Here is a 15,269-nt window from a genome sequence, read left to right as displayed (position 1 = left end):
TCTTCACTAGAAATCTTTTTATAAAACATTTTTTTTTAATGAGAGATGTATGTATATGATCGCCGTATATTTACCATTTGCCACTGCTGACTTTCTTAAATAATCTAAGGTGCAGCGCAGACGGCACACTTTTTGTGCGCTCGAGTCTGTGTACTAATGTGGTAAAGTCTATTAAAAACTTAAACTTACCGTATTTTGTTTTTTCTTTAGACTCATACATGTCCAAACAGGAGCGGAATAAACAATACAGCACACTTCATCCCACATTTTTCTTTTTAAATGTCTATCATGATATTCTGCAGACTCGATCGCACACAAAAGGGTGCCGTCTGCGCTGCACCTTAAGATGTTATCCTTAACCGCAATTATTAAAGCCTAGGGTTTGATTCAAAAGTAGAAACCAACGGCACATAATCCCAAAAAAATGCTATTATTGTTCGCTATCTAGATGACTTTCCATGATAGTTATGGAAATAAAAAGGGTAAAAAAAATACCAATAAGTACCAGGGCCACAGAAATCACGCGAAGCTATTTCAAAACCGCGTCACTAAATTGAAAGCTAGCGAAATAAATACAGTACAGTATGTTAGGGCGTGCAACAACACGTATCAATTTTATGTCGCCGCCTTGCCCCGCGGAAATAAATAGGAAATTGTTTATTGTGCACAGAAATAACATTTCTTACCCACTTTATGAAGTTTCTGCCACTTTTTATGTTCGGTGGAGGAATCGATTTCAAAACGAAATGATTTTTCAGAGGAAAATGGGTTTTGTAAAACTGATAGGGTTATATGTTTTATAGGGTCATTTGTTTACGTTATCTGCGAAATCTAAAATAGCATGTTAAGTAAGTTGTGGTTAATATTACAGTAACAAACAAATTCAAACTGATACACAAGACCTATGTACTATCGAACCAACTGAATCATGACCCATTTTGCCGATAATTCGCATGACACCGTCAAAGCAGTAAGAATTTCATATCTATTGTCAAAGTTGCACTTAGGACATTTTAAACATGAATACGACGGTGTTATGACGTATCTACGACTACAGACAACTTTGACCTTTGTTATTACAGGACGTAGATACGTTTTCGATAAATCACTCTTAATTTGAATCTAGAATGTTAATAGTCTAAACTCTTTTCACTACGAAAAAATCGATTTGTGTCAAATGTCAAATAGCACGTCATTTAGAAATCTGTGAAACGATTAGGGTAACCACTATAGTCATTGCCCAGCAAACAGTATTTGCCAACGTTAAGCAATAATACGTTTATTTTAATTTCTAAAGTAACCAGTTCAAATTAATTGCGATATATGTCACTTTTAGAATATTGGTAACATTTTTAATATATAGAACTCATGTCCAACGTTTGAGCGCCAGGTGTGTAGTTCGAAAAGAAAAAGTAAGTTTGTTGTAATTGTTGTTTAGAATAACACATTTGAATTTATTGTAGTGCCTATATAACATACCGTTTTAACTGTTACTTCATTCGTTGAGTTTTGAAATGGGGTGGGCAATTACTGTGATTTTAGAAGTCGTTTTTTTTTATAGTAATTAATTTCTATGTTACCAAATTTATTGAAACAAACGACTGACGTTCCTTTAGAAAGAGTATTAAAGTTGCGTTTATAATAGAGTTTAAGTCAATGTCTCACTAAATAAAGATACTATTGACCAAAATTATGTATCAATTCCTTAACCGGGTAATAACTATGCTGGTTACCCTATATTATTTTAATTTGTATAATTACATTATTTCCTGTAATGGCCGATTTAGCCATGTCCTGAGTGGGTATCGAACCCACCCCTGACGCGTTGCAGTCGTAACATCAACCCACTACGCCACGGAGCCTGTTAAAAACGATAACAAAGCTTTATTATATTGGCGCATAAAGATTTGTCGGAATAATGACAGATAACAAATTCATTACCAAGGAAACGTAGGTTCAAGCGAATTTCGACCTACGTGTATACAGGGTGTCCCAAAACTCAACGATAATCCGTGACAGGATGAAAGGCCAAGTCATACCGGTTCTAGGAAAAATAAAAAAAAATTCCATATCACTTAGTTCAGCAATAATAGACACTTTTCAAAAAAGTTGAAATTTCACACCCTTGGTCGCATTTTCAAGTCCTGTGATCACCAATGTCACAATTTCGCTGTGTTTTTTTAAATTTCGTGATCTTCATTAAATATGCTATTAATCGTAAAACAAATTAATGCACAAAACATTGTTAATTTAATTAAAAAAGTTAAGTTTTAGTTAGTCATCGTTCACAAAAATATCGTTAGTTAACTTTGACGCTTCATATTGAAAAAAAAATGTACTACACTACCCTTGGCAAGTTATTTCAAAAGTTGGCGCATTTCATCAAGATTTCAAAATGGTGCAACACTTGTCACTTTTCTTGCCATTAAAAATGTTATTTTTATTTGAACGACGAGTATACTCGAAAATGGACGAACGCAGTGGTACAATTGTATGGCGTCCTCGTTCCCGCGATCTAAATCCAGTAGATATTTTTTACTGGGAATGCGTAAAAGAAAAACTCTATTCGAAATCAATACAAAATCTATCAGAACTTGGCCAGAAAATTGACACAGCGTCAGAGGTAATAAATGCAAGGAATTTTGCTTGACTGGTGCAAAGGTCTTTTGTAAGGCGTTGCAGAGCCTGTATTCGTGCCAGAGGAAAACAATTCGGAATTACTTTAGTTTAAGGAGAATAATTTAATAAGAACGATGGTTCGTTCATTCTTTATTTTTTATTATCATTACCTATTATGTTTATTACATTAAATATTGGTTATGGACTGACTCAATTACATCTTTACTAAAAATAATTGCTTTCCTCTGGCACGAATACAGGCTCTGCAACGGCGTACAAAAGATCTTTGCACCAGTCAAGCAAAATTCCTTGCATTTATTTCTTCTGACGCTGTGTCAATTTTCTGGCGAAGTTCTGATAGATTTTGTATTGATTTTGAATAGACTTTTTATTTTATACATTCCCAGTAAAAAATATCTACTGGATTAAGATCGGGGGAACGAGGAGGCCATACAATTGTACGACTGCGTTCGATCCATTTTCGAGGATACTCGTCGTTCAAATAAAAATAACATTTTTAATGGCAAGAAAAGTGACAAGTGTTGCACCATTTTGAAATCTTGATGAAATGCGCCAACTTTTGAAATAACTTGCCAAGGGTAGTGTAGTACATTTTTTTTTCAATATGAAGCGTCAAAGTTAACTAACGATATTTTTGTGAACGATGACTAACTAAAACTTAACTTTTTTAATTAAATTAACAATGTTTTGTGCATTAATTTGTTTTACGATTAATAGCATATTTAATGAAGATCACGAAATTCAAAAAAACACAGCGAAATTGTGACATTGGTGATCACAGGACTTGAAAATGCGACCAAGGGTGTGAAATTTCAACTTTTTTGAAAAGTGTCTATTATTGCTGAACTAAGTGATATGGAATTTTTTTTTAATTTTTCCTAGAACCGGTATGACTTGGCCTTTCATCCTGTCTCGGATTATCGTTGAGTTATGGGACACCCTGTATAGACGTGTTTTAGAAAATGAGCACATGGTGGGTCATGATTCAGTTTGTTCGATAGTACATTAATAGTCTCTAAAGTCGTCACCTCTTTCCTATTGTTTGCTTTATATAAGCAGATTTTAAACTGCAGTAACTATAATGACCGCTAGACATAGATTTATGATGAACACAGTTAAATTAATTTGTTGAATATTCGGTATACTCCGTGCAAGAAACCGCAGGTATAATTTCGGTATAACAAGTACCAGGGCGCCATACATCGCGAGAATTCGTCATCGCGTGCAGTGGCGCTATCTACAGGAAGCGGCTGACAGTTTCAAAACTCCAAACTTGCACACACACAAAGGCTTGTGTGGGCGATACCACGTGACGAAGTTTTCAACTACGTTTGTCACAGTTGTAAACTAGTTTGCAGGAAAGAATGTTTTATGTAACTATTGTATATGTTAAGTTTAAGGGTATTTTCTGCGCAGGTAAATTTTGTTGAGTTTTCTTCGTTTTGTGCGCTAAGAAGTCAACTTTGCAAAAGTTGTCCAAGTTCAGCTATTCTTTATAGGCTATAGCAAGGACAGAAGCTTAGCGTGCTGTCCGGAATTCAAAGATGAGACTGCAAAATTTTGTAGTGTCGCACTTATTACCAATTTATTGTAAAATAGTGGATATATTACTAAAGGTTGGTTATCTCACAAATACAACTAACTGTGAGCGCTGCATCATAAGCTTATAGTGATAGCTATTTGACATATACTCAATACGCCGCTGTCAAAACTTTTACACTCAATTCAACTATTTCAGCGTACAAATAAATCAGTATAAAAAAAAATCTTTCGTTTGTTCTAAAAAGCAAGAGTATAAAAACAAAAGTGGAAAAAATTCATACCTCATTCTTTGTATTCTTTTATAAAAGACAACTCCCGCACTAACAAAAGCTCTTGTGTCGCGGGACTTTTACAAACATACAAACAACAGACACAAAGTACAAGCAGACCCGAAACAATTATTGGATCACACAAATAATTGTCCCGTGTGGGAATCAAACTCACGACTTCCCGACGCAATGGTAGACGACGCGACCTAAACCACTGCGCCATGGAGGCACGAAACAAATTCTTTTGTCGCTAACAGCAACATGATTATTCTGTTCTACAGGATTCCATTTTTTACAAATATTCTTACAGCACAAAATACTTGTAAGCCAGATAGCAAATAAAACAAAAAAATGTCTGTAACTAAAAGATCCGATATTTTGCGATGGCCTGAATTTGTTTCCGCTCTCATTAATATTTGAGGTGCAATTCTTGGAAGAAATTGCCTATCTGATTTTCCGATACGTCTTATTATTTCTGTAAAAAATGTGAATTATTATTTGATTGTAAAAATAAATGTCACCAGACATAGTTTTTACATCCACAGACTGATTTTTAACGGTATAAAGTGTCATACCTAAATAATTTTAAAAACTGTTTTGCATTTTTTGTAGATACTAGAAACTATACATAAAGATGTTATCGTAAACAAAGACCAGAAATTCCACACACCCGCTATTAAAACCCAACTAAAACTAAAGTAAAATTTCAACCGTAAGTGCGCTTAATTAAGAAACTGTATTATTTTTTATAACACGCGTGCTTTTGTTAATTAGTTCCAAAAGCTTAACACAAAGTATTTACGATATTTTTAATTATGTTATATACTTATATTTCTACTACTATTATAATATATATTACCATTACAAATGCGTTAAATTTACACATGTAAGTGAAGCGAATATCAACCCTCGAATCTAGACCATCAAATCCTGCAGTTCCTTCCATAACACATTAAACGCTAAGGCTGGACAAATAACTATCACTATATCATAGCGGAGTTGTCTCGCAGTGCACTTGTATCGGATAAATGAAGATAGGGCGCCCCCTAGCGGCAACACTTGCCAACACTCGAGAGTTACGGCCCGGAGTTAGTATTTATCTTTATTTCATTTTGTAAAGCCATTACGAGTGGTTTTGCCAAATTATTTGCTAATATTTTAGGCATATTTTTTAATGTTGTGTAATTACATAATGGTAAACATGTCGGATATTAATTTATTTGCGTATTTTAGGAAATATATTTGTATCTATTAGACATCATTTATTAGAATAAAATAGTAAAAATAGAATTAACTCTTTAATGTCCCAATGCTGGACAAGGACGGGTTGGCGACGTTGCATATCTTTATAACTGTTATAAAGAATTCTCAGGCATGCAAGTTTGGTAGGTAAACTGCATTAAAATTTTCGTAGGTTTTTATTAAAAAGAAACGGAACTTGTGACAGTTTTGGATAAAAAGAAAATCTTCTCTAAAGTTTCCCTACATTAATGACAGTCTATCAAACAAACTTGAATATTTCCATAAATAGTAACTCATTGAACTACCACACAAAATCAAAGGCATGAACACACGAGACAGCGTCAATCATCGTGACAAATTCAGGCCACTTCGTTAGCCGAAGTAGAAATAAAGCCAGTAGCACAACGTACAAACTGACCAGAGCTCATCTGCAATTTAACCAGGGAATTAATCGGACAAGAGAATGAAGTGCCCTCTATAAAATTTATTGTTTCTTAGTCTAGTTGTATACAGGGTGTAGAGAACTGTAGGGATGTCCGAATTGCTGTGTTTATTGATTGTGGAAGCCACTGTCGTAGGAATGGAAATGATGTGTGTGTCTTTATGTAGTTCGGTGATTTTCATTTGAGTTAGAGGGTTTAACATAGTTTTGTAACATTGATTGTTAACGACTACTGTTTTGTATAAAAATGTTTCTTATGTGATATTTGGGGTTAGGTTTCAAAGAAATTTGGTTAAACAAATTGTGTATTGCGGCTCATAATGTTGTGTTCATAAAACATTAAAAACATAGTATGCGTTTTTTATTTTATTATCTTAGGTAAGGCATAGGTATTGGGCCTAAAAGTTTGTCTGCAATGAGTTATTCTGTGCATAAAGCATATTCTGCACTGTCTCTTCTGATATTTTTGGGAAAGTGGAAAACCAACCAAGACCAATTGGCTTTACGTGCTAGATATGAAAGTTTATAACCCCAATTTCCACGATCCGAGCAATTACTAAGAAAATTCTAAAACGGAAAAATTCACAAACGACTTTCGAGCTTGACCCGTTATTCGATGGGAATAGTCCGGAATACTTTGGAAATAGTCGTATTTCCTAAAGCTCCCAAAGAGATACTGCTTTTTATATATAGCTATATTATAAAGATAGCTTCTTATCGTATGGTCAGTGGTCAACCTAGCATCAAAGTTGTTCAAGCCTCCCGAAGGCCTCTGACGTGGCTTAACGACTGTTATCTTATTTGACAACAACCGGGACCGACCTTTTACGTACCCTCCGAAGCACGGCGACGCCTAGTTGTAATAACATTATGCGGTTACTCATCTATGGAAGGACTGCGCCAAGGTTTGCTTAACCTACAGATCGTTTACCGACCGGTGAACGCAACTATAGGCACTATAGGCGCCTCCATATACTCGTATGTACATAGTGTGCACGATGGAATCATATTTAGGCATAAAATATTACGTTTAATTCACGCACGTAGAACATTGTAGAAATTAGTAGAAATAAGTTTATTATTATTAGAAAATTCTAGTCGTTAAGAATACGAAACGTACGAAAGAATAATCGCGAACATTGTAAGCGGCGGCGATCCTTCGATCAAGCGCACCGACTGTTCCCGAAAGGTCAAGAACGAGACAGATATATAGGCGAGTCGCGTACGCGCGAGCGAGACGGCGGCGTTCTCGAACCTCGCGCGGTGCGGCACGGAGCGCTTGATCATTCCGTTTGATTCTAGATTAGTGTAGAAACAATGTTCATGAATATAAATAGGGACGCGCGCTGCGTAACATCAGTTTAAGTTACAAACTCATGGTGATCAGATCACTCGGAAGAAAGAACATTGTACGAACATAGTAAATAGTGAACATAGTGTAGAATATTGTTGTAAAGTTTAAGTTGTAAACTCATGGTGATCACTTGGAAGAAAAGAACATAGTATGAACATAGTGAACATAGCGAATATTATTGTAAAGTTTAAGTTTTAAACTCATCAAGTGAAGATCGTGAATAAGTAAAGTAAAGTAAAGTACATAGTGAATAAACCGTACATAGTAAAGTATATGAACAGTGTATAGTAAATAGTTTATACCTAATACAGTCCACTTTGAAGAATTGAAGAAAATAAAATAAATATATTACTTCGCAACCGGTGTTCTTATTGGAAGAATAGTAATCCTCCACATTGCTGGTCACTTCGAGCGCCGGATTGGAACAGTGCAAGAACAAAGGATGCCAGTTACGCGAAGTTATAAAGGAAGAATAATCGAACAGTTGGCGACGTCGGAGACTACTACTGCCCTCACGTCAGCCACAGAGATGTTGAACACCGCGACAATGTTGGAGCCCGCCACTTCGATGGTGTCAACGACCGCGATCGCGCTGGGGTCAGCGACCGCGACTACGACCGCCACTACAGCTGTGCCTGCGATGACAGCGGAAGGTGCGAGGTCACGTAGGACGTCGCGCGTGTCTGGAAAACGAAGACGAGAAATTCTTGCGGCCGAAGAGGAAGTCGCCGCGCTGAAGCTCGCCCTCGCCGAGTTAAAGTTGAAGCGTCTTCGCGCCGAGATCGAGGACGAGGAAGAAAATTGTGATTCATCATCGGATGAAGATGAAGATGATGCACACAGCCGAGTGAAGGAATGGCCGGACATGAACGAGGTCACCAAGGTGAAGGATCCTGTTTGGCGAGGACAGAATACTCCCAAGGAGGAGGGAGTACCTGCGCGTCAGCTGGACGTCACTTTGTTGACGGAAGCGCTCGTGCAAGCTCTGCGGATGTCCAGAGAGGCACCGCGGTATATTCAGGAGCTGCCAATCTTCACCGGCGAATGCAGTAGCTGGTTGGCGTACCGCGCTGCTTATCGAGAAACGTGCGGAATGTTCTCGAAAGTCGAGAACATCGCAAGAATAAGGAGAAGTTTGAAAGGAGCTGCTCGTGATGCCGTCAGCAGTCTCCTCTACAGCCAGCCGGATCCAGAGGCTATCATGGAGGCTTTGGGACGAAGATTTGGAAGACCGGACGCACTGGCTATGTATGAAATAGAGAAATTGAGAAAATTGCAGAGAGTAAATGACGAACCCCGCGAACTTTGTATATTCGCGAACAAAGTATCGAACATCGTGGCTACGATCGAGGCCCTTAAGAAACCCCACTACTTGTATAACCCGGAGCTGGTGAAGATTACATTGGACAAACTCACACCTGTTTTGAAAAGTAAGTGGTACGACTATACTTACAAGTACAAAGAAGATGTACCGGACTTAAAGAGACTTGCCGTATTCCTGAACACCGAAGTTGACAAGTGTAGTGCGTACGCACTACCCGAGAACGTCGCGACGGCCGGCACACATGTAAAGTCGCACAACAATGAAAATGAGCCGCGGTACGAGCGAATTTATACAGTGGTGGATAAGAAACCACAGTGCCACGTATGTATGAATGAACATAGACTAGCCGATTGTAGTAAGTTTCGTAACGCGAGTGTGAATGAACGATGGGACATTGCAAAGAAGTGTAAACTGTGTTTCCGCTGCCTGCTTAGTACGCATAGACGTGATAACTGTCGTGCGAAAGCTTGCGGCGAAGATGGCTGCAACATGTCTCACCATCGGCTGTTGCACCATAGGAAGAACATTGGGAAAGCGCAACTAGCGTTATCGAAGCCTGCCGAGATAACGCAGACTCTGGAAATGGTTAAGCTGTGCTCTTTGCGCGACCGTGAAGCTCCCGCTGAAAAATGGAACATGAAAATGGTCGGAGATCGGACCACACCGAACAAGTGGCTCACTAATCGCGCCACAGGACAATTGCTGCAGTTCAATGACCCGTGTGGGAATAGTAAACACATCGTGGCTGCAGCATGGAAACGTACAAGGGGAAGGTCGCACAGTGACCCTACCTGGAGAAAACGTGAAAAGATTCACGGTGGAGAAAAGCCGGTGTTGAGCGAGCAACGACGGCAGCGTTGGATGGAAAACTATTACCGCCAGCCTACACTCCAACACCGGCGGGAGCAGCGCACATCGGGAACATCTACAGCCGACGAACATGGACATAGACATCGCCACGGACAACGTACATCCAGTGACGACCGAACAGAGGAGCCATCGTGCTGCCAAATTAATCGCGAGTTGCGACGGCGGGAGAAATGTGCACGATGGAATCATATTTAGGCATAAAATATTACGTTTAATTCACGCACGTAGAACATTGTAGAAATTAGTAGAAATAAGTTTATTATTATTAGAAAATTCTAGTCGTTAAGAATACGAAACGTACGAAAGAATAATCGCGAACATTGTAAGCGGCGGCGATCCTTCGATCAAGCGCACCGACTGTTCCCGAAAGGTCAAGAACGAGACAGATATATAGGCGAGTCGCGTACGCGCGAGCGAGACGGCGGCGTTCTCGAACCTCGCGCGGTGCGGCACGGAGCGCTTGATCATTCCGTTTGATTCTAGATTAGTGTAGAAACAATGTTCATGAATATAAATAGGGACGCGCGCTGCGTAACATCAGTTTAAGTTACAAACTCATGGTGATCAGATCACTCGGAAGAAAGAACATTGTACGAACATAGTAAATAGTGAACATAGTGTAGAATATTGTTGTAAAGTTTAAGTTGTAAACTCATGGTGATCACTTGGAAGAAAAGAACATAGTATGAACATAGTGAACATAGCGAATATTATTGTAAAGTTTAAGTTTTAAACTCATCAAGTGAAGATCGTGAATAAGTAAAGTAAAGTAAAGTACATAGTGAATAAACCGTACATAGTAAAGTATATGAACAGTGTATAGTAAATAGTTTATACCTAATACAGTCCACTTTGAAGAATTGAAGAAAATAAAATAAATATATTACTTCGCAACCGGTGTTCTTATTGGAAGAATAGTAATCCTCCACACATAGTTATTTCTATGAAACAGCTTTCAGAAATTTCGACTATTAGCAAGCCATCAAGTCAATACGAATAAAATATGAAAACGATCGGCTATTACTTGAGAATGGCTGGCGGCATATTTGTGTGGCCATCAGCGGGTGATTGGGGTGACTCGGGTGCCAAACATCCCCGATATGGCAGTTTGCACCCCACGGGACGAGCGAAATGGTCCGTGCTACGACGGGCACAGGGTTTGTTAAGTTTTATTGCTAAAATATTTGTATTTTGATACAAAGGTTTCATGATAAAACTAACATAAACAATTTTTTTGCGTATTCTAGGGTTTTGAATTTGGTTATTTATAAAAAAAAATATGGGGTATGAATTTTACACTAAAAGATTGTTAATTCAATATGTTATATAGATGAAATTAAATAAAAACACTTTAATTAAAATAAACAAAATATAAATAAAATCATTATTCATAACTTTTATTTTATTACAACTAATAGGATAATTTTACATAGAATTTCAACTCTATAGAAATATCTCCAGCATTACACATTTATGATGAAGATGAAAGTGAAATTGTGACATAAAATACAATGTACATAAAAGCTATAGTTGCATTCACTTTTACGTCATATGCTTAAAAGTAATATATTTTCAATAACCCCTTACACCCTATAAAAACGCCATGTCAGTGAGAACGCCATCAATACGAAATAATCCCCTACTTTTTAACACTTCGACGCCCTGAGCGTTTAATACCATGATATAACGCCGGGACATTCTCACCCCGAAGTCGTTTTGACCAAATTATATCCTAACGGACACTTTGGCATAAATCTTGAGAGCTTATTTGTACCGAAAAATAGTCGGCTTTGTATCAGGTACAGTCACAAGCAAAAATATGTACTTACCCGCTTTGTGTGTTATATATGCACACACAAAAGTGGGATTGAAAATTCAAAATTTTTGATTCCACTTTTGTGTTCAACAATGTCTATTGATTTATTGCTATGAGTCAATAAAATACAGTATTATGGAATTACGTTGATATAATTTTGTTTGTGTTATTTAGCCCGTTATCGTCTTACTGCTAGGCAAAGGTCTCCTCCCGTAATAAGAGAGGGGTTAGGCCTTGAGTTCACTCCGCTGGTCAAGTGCGAGTTGGAGAATTGCATGCCCTCAAGAAATGTATCAAACAAATTTAAGGCATGCAAGGTTTCATCACGATGTTTTCTTTAACCGTTAGAACAAGTGACTATTGTTTCTAATACACTTTGATGATTTAATTGGCAAAAATGCTGTTGAAAATATGTCGTAAGCAGATATTTTTGCACATAACTGTACTAGTATTTGAGGGTTACAGTAGTAATTGATTTGCTAACGGGACTTATTTAACCCGCCGGGAGTCGTTTTATGTTTCAACTTGTGCTGTCATTCTGGGGTTAGGTTTAGGGTTATTTTACTGTAGTCCCGCGGGTGCAGGGTTAAGGTTTGGGTTATAAAATTGGTGTTTTTGTGTTTACGGCTTGTTGTTAATAAATTTGGTATCTGTTTTATTACTGAAGGTTTTTTAGTATTGCGATTCGACTGTCAGTTTTGAAATATGATTTTATTATTTATTTGAAAAATAAAATCTGTGTGTTTTGGTACTAGGAACAAAAATTGCCTATTACTTATTTTTTATTTCGGAAGCAGATACTGAGTAATGCAACTATGATTTTTTTTTACAGGTCCATTACATACAGGAAAAGACATCAACTATGATTTACAAATTAAGAAATAATGAACACACTAACATATCCGACTATTTTCTATTCCATCTCAAAAACTAGCCACACAAACTAAAATCCCAAGACACAAATAATCGTTTTAATTGAGTGCCAGCATTTGTAGAATATGTAAGTAAAACAGCTGACTTACTATCTACCTAACTACCTACCTACTTTCACGGACAATTGGGTAGTTGACTAGGTTAACAAAAAAATATTCAGCTCGTACCCGTAAAAAGTTCATCTAAAATGCTCAGATTATGTAGTTTGATTCGTAAATAATGTTGAAATTGTAATTATTACAGACTGAAACATTTTATTAGACACTCATTTGATACCAACAAGAATATGACATAGTGACGTCACTACGACGTATTTCTATACATAAATGTGTTTGTGATATTTCATAATGAGTAGCTGATTTGACTGGTAGACTACTACTACTAACTACCCTATTCTGCAAACGCTGCAACTCGATTATAACAATTACGATTTCAAATAGACGGTTTTACCCTATAGACAGAACCAACCTGACTATATACCCATTTTCACTAGAGGCACAGCATTATGCCCTCGCTATCCTCGTCCCATACAACCTTCATTACTCCAACCTGATTAGTCAAACGTAAAAGAACTCGCACATCTGACACCCCGAAGGCATTGACCTCTCAGAAAAGCCTTCATAGGGAAGCTGTGTCACAGCCTCCCTGTTTGAAGGCTTTTCTTGGTGTTCCGTGGTGATTACTGGCCTCATCGCGCGGAATATTATTTAATAGCAATTTGAGGAGCTTGTAACGTGGGCTGATAAGGTGGTGTGTCAGTATGGAGACGTTGATATGGGAAAGTATGGAAAGGGTTGGTTTGATAGAAAATACAGTGAAAGATAATATTTTTGGTACATTTTATTTAGAAACTATAATAGCTATTAATAGGTCGACGTTATTATTTTAATGACTTTGGTTTTCATTAACGTAGATTGGTGATTTAGATCCCACGTTGGGCGCCAGTTGCACTCATATTAACAAAACGTATTTAATTATGATAGCTACCGTAGTCATTTATCCTGATAGATACGCATCATCAAGCATATTTCATTAGTCACCTATATGATGCATCCTGTAAGCATCGAACGTCTCTTCAAACAACAAATAGAAAGCGCAATTAATAAAATAATTACTCCTAAGCTTAGAGTTTCGATTTAGGTAATAGCTCAACATAATTATTACTTGAAAGTATTTAGATCTAAAAGCTTGACACAATTGATAAACAAATAAAGTTTCCTAGTATTTTGTTAAAATAAATTGTAGTCATTTCCAGTATTTTAAGTCCGAGTACACATCAGCTGAGAACGACCGGACGGGCGTGTGATAGAATGTACCATACATATGTATGTATGTATGTATGTATGGCCGACAAACTAGGACGAACCCTTATTTTCATGACAGTGTCCCAGTGTTCAATTTTACTTATTTATCTAGAACATATAGAAAAACTTTCTTAGATACCTAGTGTCTAAATATAAAGATAGTTATTTTTTTATGAAGTTTTTTTTTACCTGGACTATAAAATGAAGCATTATACAAATGACTATTGTATTTGGCTATTTGAAATTCATTATTTGATAAAATCAATATACTTGGCTTGTTAGTACATACAAGTCATTAGTGTCAAAACTTTTTATACCCATTCCGTACCAATTTAGGGCAAAAATAGTAAGCTGAACAAGTTGTCACACCTAAAAAGACAACACTATTATTTCCTACCTTGATGTTTATCATAAATCAGAATTTATATACAAAAAGTAAAAAACTTCATTATTATCTTTTGCAAACATCAAATTGGACTAAAAATAACCCAGCGTAAGTGAAATACAATTTCCATGATCTCTCGATGACCTCTCTATCAACATTGACGATGCACTACAGCGGAAAAATCTTGAAAAAACAAACAAACAAGGGCATGTACACACAGATAAAGGCGTAGGCGTATTTCGTACGAGTTTATGACGGTCCTCATCAGCGGGATCAGCGTTTAAACTCGCCGGTGAGCCCCCACCTTTATGATGATACCACCACAGATTATAAATACGAGAGAGGGGTTTTTTGTTTTTGTAAATGCAGATAAAGATGAAATTTACTTGTGTAGGGATTTTGTAGGGAGCGAATATTTTGAAAGGTCGAGATGTTTGTTTTAATGAGTTGGATCAATTAATAATCTTGGAAACGTCAATTAGGTTGATACTTATAGCCACATACTGCTCTTATAGAAGTAGCGTGAATTTAATTTTTTTTTAAGGTAAAGTAAGATAAAAAATATATATATTTTGCAAATATGGCCACAGTTGCTAAACATAATGTTACAGGTGTTGCTTATATTGTTTTTTGATCGTATTCGCCTGTAAATACAATTATATCGAATTTGATACTAAGTGCTAGAACCAAGATTAATGAGAATATTATCTGCTGCCTTTTCAAAGCGTTTCAAAGAGTATCTTTATTAATAAAGCTCTATTTGAAAAAAAACGGTATCACAATACAAAATTTTTCCGAAATGTCGATTTAGAGGAAACGTCCACTGACGTGTTGTGGTGCTATTTTTATTAAGCACATATTCCGTGTTACAATTTGTCATAAAAATCACAATAAACATAATTCATAATTTTACAACACACGCGATGAATGAACAATCTTTTGATCTCAGTACAAATATAAAAATATAAGTAACTTTGATACACTGGCAGCAAACAATAAAGGCCCATTTACATGATGCCATTTTATTGCACAGAATAGAGTTATAATTGAATGCAATTATTTAAAGGCAATAATTGACCTTCAAGAATTGTAAGCAATTGTTTACACGTTGATAGTCGTAAAAAAATTGAATACAATAATTGAATGCA

At 36.8% G+C, this 15,269-nt stretch overlaps 1 protein-coding gene across 2 annotated transcripts in view; it reads left to right on the top strand.

Annotated features, from left to right (window-relative positions):
• shakB (Innexin family member shaking B) overlaps window positions 1–15,269 on the top strand; it is a 137,762-nt gene that overhangs the window by 17,692 nt on the left and 104,801 nt on the right. The gene's annotated exons all lie outside the window — the stretch shown is intronic.

Source organism: Anticarsia gemmatalis, chromosome 2 (genome assembly GCF_050436995.1).
Source record: "Anticarsia gemmatalis isolate Benzon Research Colony breed Stoneville strain chromosome 2, ilAntGemm2 primary, whole genome shotgun sequence".
NCBI lineage: Eukaryota > Metazoa > Arthropoda > Insecta > Lepidoptera > Erebidae > Anticarsia > Anticarsia gemmatalis.
The sequence above is the reverse complement of the archived record's forward strand: the minus strand, read 5'-3'. Positions and strand labels throughout refer to the sequence as shown.